Genomic DNA, 6,058 nt, shown 5'->3' with positions numbered 1-6,058 from the left:
ACCCAAATTGCCTCCTGAAACTCTTCTGCTCCCTTCCAAAACAGTTCACTGCTCAAGCACAAGGCATAGGCTCATCCCCATTCCCTCAGTGAGATAGGAGGTCATATTTTGCTGCAGCCAAAAGATTACTAGAAAAAAGAATGAAAGTTGTTGGTCCTAGGTGTTGTTATTTAGGGTTTGTATTTGTTTTAGTTAATTTGTTGGGTGTTGCTGTGAGCTGGGAGAGGGGCCAGGTTGAAGACCAGACCAAAAGGGAAGTAGGATAAGAGGGAAGGGGTCAGAAAAGGAGACAGTGGGGAGAGAATATAAGTTCCCTAGTACCCAGCCAAAGGGAAAGGGGGCACGGTTCACCCTGGGCTGGGCAAGGCAATAAAAAGCAGCATTCTGTGTGAGTGTGTGTTGTGTGTGTGTTTGGCTCTTGGGAGAGCGAGATACACACCCAGCTCAGGTGAATCCTTCCTAAGAAACAGTTCTCTTTTGCTTTGATGACTTTGTCCCCATTTAATTTCATCCAAGAGTTGGCTCCTTTCTAACACCTCTCTCCCAGCAGCTCAGGGCTGTGTTGCACAGCGCTTGCTGTGTGCCAGAGAGCACAAAGCAGGCTGGGCTGGTGCCCCTGAATATTTCTGCAGAGCACTCTGCATTTCACCCCTTTGCTGTGGCTGAGTGCAGAGCTCCAGGAGTGCAGGCGCTTCCTGGCAGAGCTGTGTGAGGCCCTTTTGTGCTGCAGATGTGACCTGCCAAGCTGTCCCTGCCTCCCGCTGGCCTCGGTTCCCCCGGGAGGCAGAAGCGCCGTGCCTGAAGGACGCTGCCCTGTGCTGGAGCCTGCGGAGCAGCCCGGCTCCCTCCCTGTGCCCAGAGTGCTGCACACACTGCTCACCTTTGCCAGGAGTGCCAGGGCAGGCAGCACAAGAGTAGGAATCCTCAGGCAGGCCTGCAGCCCTGGGCTGTGCTGTGCCTTTCTCTCCTCCTGTGCAGACTGTGGGCGGCCAATGCCACCAGTCTGTGCTGTGCCCGGCACGGCTGCGCTTCCCCTCGGGAGCAGCCGGCTGCCAGCTGGGCTCTGAGAGCGCAGCATTTGCCCGGGGCCACCAAGAGGCCCCCAGGGCCGGGCTGCTGCCTCTTGCAGCTCCAAGGGCCTCCTTCCAGCCTGCCCCTGCCCAGGCTCAGGCTGCTCCGGGCTCTGCCAGGGCTCTGCTGGGGCTCCAGCCTGGCCAAGGCAGGGTCTGCTCTCACCTCGCACCGCTGACAGCTCTGCACCAGCTCTGCGCCTTTCCCAGCAGCCTCCCTGACCTTGCTGCTTTCTCACTGGGGCAAAACTCTCCTCCACACACAGAGACTGCACTTAGGGATACAAATCCAAGGGGCAGCAACTCAAATGCTCTCCAGTCAGAGCTCAAGGCCTGCAGATGCACAGGGTGTTTGGGCTGCCCCACTCGTCCTTTGGTTCTGCCTGCAAATGCCACTGCCCTTTCTGCCTCAAACACAAGTGCCACAGCTGGGTAAAACCCAGCCAGTGGGCCACATTCCAAAGGCCCTGTGGTCTGGAGAGGATGACTGAAGAAGAGCCTTCCCCACTTTCCAACCGTACCAAAGAAGCCCTAAATGTCATTTTCCACCTCTAAGTTCGGAAGGAAATGTTGAGCTTTCTGAGAGGCTCAGAAGGAGGGGAATCTTTGAAAGGAGTTGAGATTTCACAAAATTTATTTGTTTACAATAGATGCTAATATCCTACGTGAAATTCCTACGCTACTGTCCTACACTTGAATCTGAACTACAATTCCTAACTATAATCCTACTCTATAATTCTCTAAGCTGGTGATGGATGAAACTGTTCTATTGTCATTGTCTCAATCTTCTCTCCTCCTTCCACTCCTTCACCATCATGATCAATGGCACCAGGCTGGATGTCGGCTTGGCTAATGTTACAAATGGATGCTGCACAAAGGAAAAAGAAACAACAATGAACCATTACTGTCCAATATTTTTTAAATGAAAAGGGGATTGAGACAGAGTAGGTCTAAGGACCAACACTGGGGCAGCAGTGGCAGAGTTTGCTGCAAGAGCTGCTAAGTGCCCCAGCCCTGGAAAGATTTCAGGTCTGAGCATCCTGATCTCTTTCAAGATGCCCCTGCTCACTGCAGGGCACTTGGACCAGATGAGCTTTCCAGGTCCCTGCCAGCCCAGCCCAGTCTAGGACTCCTGGCTGTTTCCATTTGAACAGCACCAAGAGTGGAGGTGGGGAGGAGGGGGCTCATCTGATGCCTTGCACTTGAGTGGAGGAGGAGCCCATCCCTGGGACACTGTTTCCCTGCAGCCCCTTGGCATTTTACCTGCAGCAGCTCCTGGGCAGACCAGCGCCGCGCCTCGTCTGTCTGCAGGCAGCAGCTCAGGAAGTCCCGCAGCAAAGGGGAGAGGAGCTTGGGCTGCTGCAGCTCTGGGGTCCCTTTGGTGGCTATTAGGATCTGAGCCTGGAGAAAAAGGAAACACCAGTCTCTCAGCTGCTTCTTTCACCTCTGGAACTGCTCTCCCAGATCCCATTGTTCAAGCTGCACTCTGCAGTGGCAGTTTCTGCCATGGCACAGAGGTAGAGAGGACTTTCCTGGACCAACAAAAACCCAAAGCCCGATGCAGCCACAGCTTTTCCAACATGCAGCAGATGTTGCCTTGGCAGCTGATTTCATTGACTGACCTTGTTAGTGGAAACTACATCAGCAAAAGCCCCTTTGCTTCTCTGAGGATTCACCTGACCAGCTTGACAGACTGTTTGGAAGAGGGACTTTGCTGTATTAACTCACTCTACTATTTCCAAGGATTATTACGTGCAAAGCATCTCTGCGGTGCTTGTTGGTCCCCAAAGCACAGCTGCCATCAAACAAAAGTCATCGAGCTTTTTGCTTGCTTCTTGAAAACAATGGTAATTGCAAGTAAAGAAAGGAAATCCCTCAGTTATTCCTCCGATCAGGAAACAAACATTTGGAATCTCATCTTCAACACAGACACATGAAGATGCATGCACAAATTTTGGGATGAAAATGCCTGTTTGGGCACACAGGAAACACCTGCAGCTCTGTCTCTCAGCAGACTGCAAATTTCAGCTTCCCTTTTATGGCAAAAGGAAAATTTTGGTGGTCAAATCAGAAGAGGGAGAAATTCCATCCCTACAGTAGTCCTCTGCTGATTTGGATCCTCAAGTCAATGCATTAATAATATGGCCATCCTAGGAAGTGCCAGGGAGCAAAGCGGTGGTTTTGGCAGGCTCTCCACATGGCCAGGCTTCAGCTGGGTGCCATGGAGAAAGTGGTTTGGGTTAGGAAAGAAGGATGATCACTAAGTGTTTCAGCACCACTGCACAAGAAGCATACAAGATTGTGTGGCCTTCACAGCCTCTTGTCCAGGTTTCAGACAAGTTTCCCTGTGAGAAGAATGAGGGTGCACTTCTTCTCTCCAAACCACTCTTTTAGAAACTTGGTTGGGTTTGGGTTTCTTGCCTTCATTTCAGGAAAGAGAACAGCAGCTCTAAGATGATTGTTTCCTGTTAGTAGGGCCATCTATGTGACCAAAAGAGCTGGAATGACTTCTAAGCCCAAGCAAACTGTTGCCTGAGAAGGGAGATTGTTTGTATGGGGTAAGGCTTGAGTTGCCCCAGTGATGCAACCAAAACTCCAGCAGATGCTGATGTGCTGCAGGGACATTTTCAGAAAGGGGCCGTGGTGGAAGTAGCTCCAGCAGATGGCAATGGGATTTTGTCCAATGGCACACAGAAGGTGGGCTGGGAGAGAAAGACAGCGGGATCAGAGAGTATTTACACCTTACCGAGCGAGGAGTTTCATTATAATAAGGAGGTTCTCCTTCCACCATTTCAATGGCCACAATCCCAAAGGCCCAGATGTCAATTTTGGGGCCATATGGGTGACCTTTCACCAGCTCAGGTGCTCTCCACCAGTAACTGCCGACCTCTGAGCTGCGTCTACTCTGCTCAGGGGTGAGTAGAGCAGACAAGCCAAAATCAGCTGAGGAGAAAGCAAAAGACTGTTTTGATTTGAATCCTGTGCAATTAGGAAAGCAAGCAAAAGAATTGCCCAGTAGAAGTTGGAGAATGTGCTGTTGAATCTCCTGCAACAGTCCCTGCTTTGTTTCCTCAGGACTTTAGCCAAGGAAATACGGCATTGGCTACTTCAAAAATCCCCACAGTTTTTTACACTGCCTCCAGCAGTGGCTTTTGTTGCCCTGAAGCTTTAGACTTGTAGCTCCCTCTCTCTGGAAGGGACACACACAGAGCAATGCCACTCTGGACTGCTTGTTCCCTGCCACAGGTCTGTGCACGTTGCAACCGTGTGGTCAGCTCACAGCAGGGCTCCCTGCACTGCCACCAGCACCATTTTTGGGGAGCTGGCAGTCACTCCAAAGCAGCCCCACACCCCCCCTATCCCTGGAATGCTGCACCTGACCAAGAATATACTGACCCAGCTTGACAGAGCCATCGGTTCTGAGGAGGATGTTGGGGCTCTTCAAGTCTCGGTGCATCACGTGGTGGGAGTGGAGGTAATTCAGTCCTTGGAGGCACTGAGAGAGGAACCAGAAACAGGAGGGCAAAAATCAGGGATGGGATTTCATCACACAAGAAAGGAAACAGCTCTCCAAGATTCCCTCTCCAGGGGAATGGGGAGGAATGGCAGAACACAGCGGCATTGAGAGGAAGAGCTTGCTGCTCCAACACTGGCAGAGCAGCATCCTTCTAAAGAAAGGCATGTCAGCTTCCCAAAGAGCCACAGCAACTGCTGGTGTAGACTCTGCCCTGCAAACCAGCCAGGATGATGCTGCTGCAGTGGAGGTGCTCACAAGTCAAGAGCATTTTGGCTGCACTGCCAACCTTTTCAGCTGAGCACTGAGAGAAATGAGTCTCTCTTTTTTATTTGCTGTTCCTTTCAAATGCTGCCACCACCAGCTTTGCTTTTACAGGCAAGGAATGCAGTGCAGGCCAAAGTTTAAAGAGGTAAGATGGAGAAGAGCAACTACAAGAGCCAGAGTGAGAATGCAAGAGCAGGAGAGAAGAGGACAAGAACAGAGTGCAGTGAGTGCAGGCGCACTGGCAGGCAGTTCACGTGGGATGCTCTTGCTTGCCCAGAGCATTCCAGCGACACAGAAACAAAGCCTGGCCCATGGAATGGCTCCTGTTCTGAGCCCCTTTCCCAGACAGTCCTGCCCCAGCCCTGGGAAGCACAGCTGGGATCCCTGACTGACCTCCCGACAGACGACAGCGATTTCGTCTTCTGTCATCTCGAACTCGACAACATTGTACAGAGTGCCTCCATCCATGAACTCCATCACCAGCCAGAGTTCTTCATGCACAAGGTAGCTGAAAGAAGGGAACAAGGCCATGCAGATGAACATGCATACATTGGTTTCTTTGCTTGATTCTTGTTTCTGGATCCCTTTGTGACAAGGACAGAATGAAAGGAATAGACATTCCCTCCAGGCTGTGCATTGTTTGCAGTCTGTGCAGTCTCAAGGAGAACAGCACATCTGTGAAAAAGGAGATGTTTTAGATGGCCAGCAGGCAAAAAGTGCAGTTTTGTAACAGCCAAGATGAAAAACCTGTCACACGGCGTCATTTTGGAAATAAGCACCTAATGTTCCTATTACCCAATAATTACCAGCTTTCTTTTCCGCCCATGTCCAAAGTGGGTTTTTAACCTTGCATGCTTTTAGTATGTAAACAAACCCTCATGGGATGAGACCATGATCACTCACCTGTCTAAATAATTGACGATTTGGGGACTTGTATTCATTTTCAGGACCCTGATTTCAGTAACAATATCTTCTATCATGAGTCCTTGAAAATCAATTTTCTTGATGGCCACCTAGAATGACATTGAAAATCAACAACTTTAGAAGTTGTTGGCACAAGACCACAACACACATGGGATGAGTGATTTTGCAATGACACAGGTGAGCCTTGCCAAAGTGCCTTGGGATTAGACAAATTAGGAGTAATTAGGAACTGACATTCCAACAGCTCATTTCTCTGCTCCTTTGGGGGCCACTTACAGAACAC

This window comes from Zosterops lateralis (genome assembly GCF_965231275.1).
Source record: "Zosterops lateralis genome assembly, chromosome: 23".
Taxonomy (NCBI): domain Eukaryota; kingdom Metazoa; phylum Chordata; class Aves; order Passeriformes; family Zosteropidae; genus Zosterops; species Zosterops lateralis.
The sequence above is the reverse complement of the archived record's forward strand: the minus strand, read 5'-3'. Positions refer to the sequence as shown.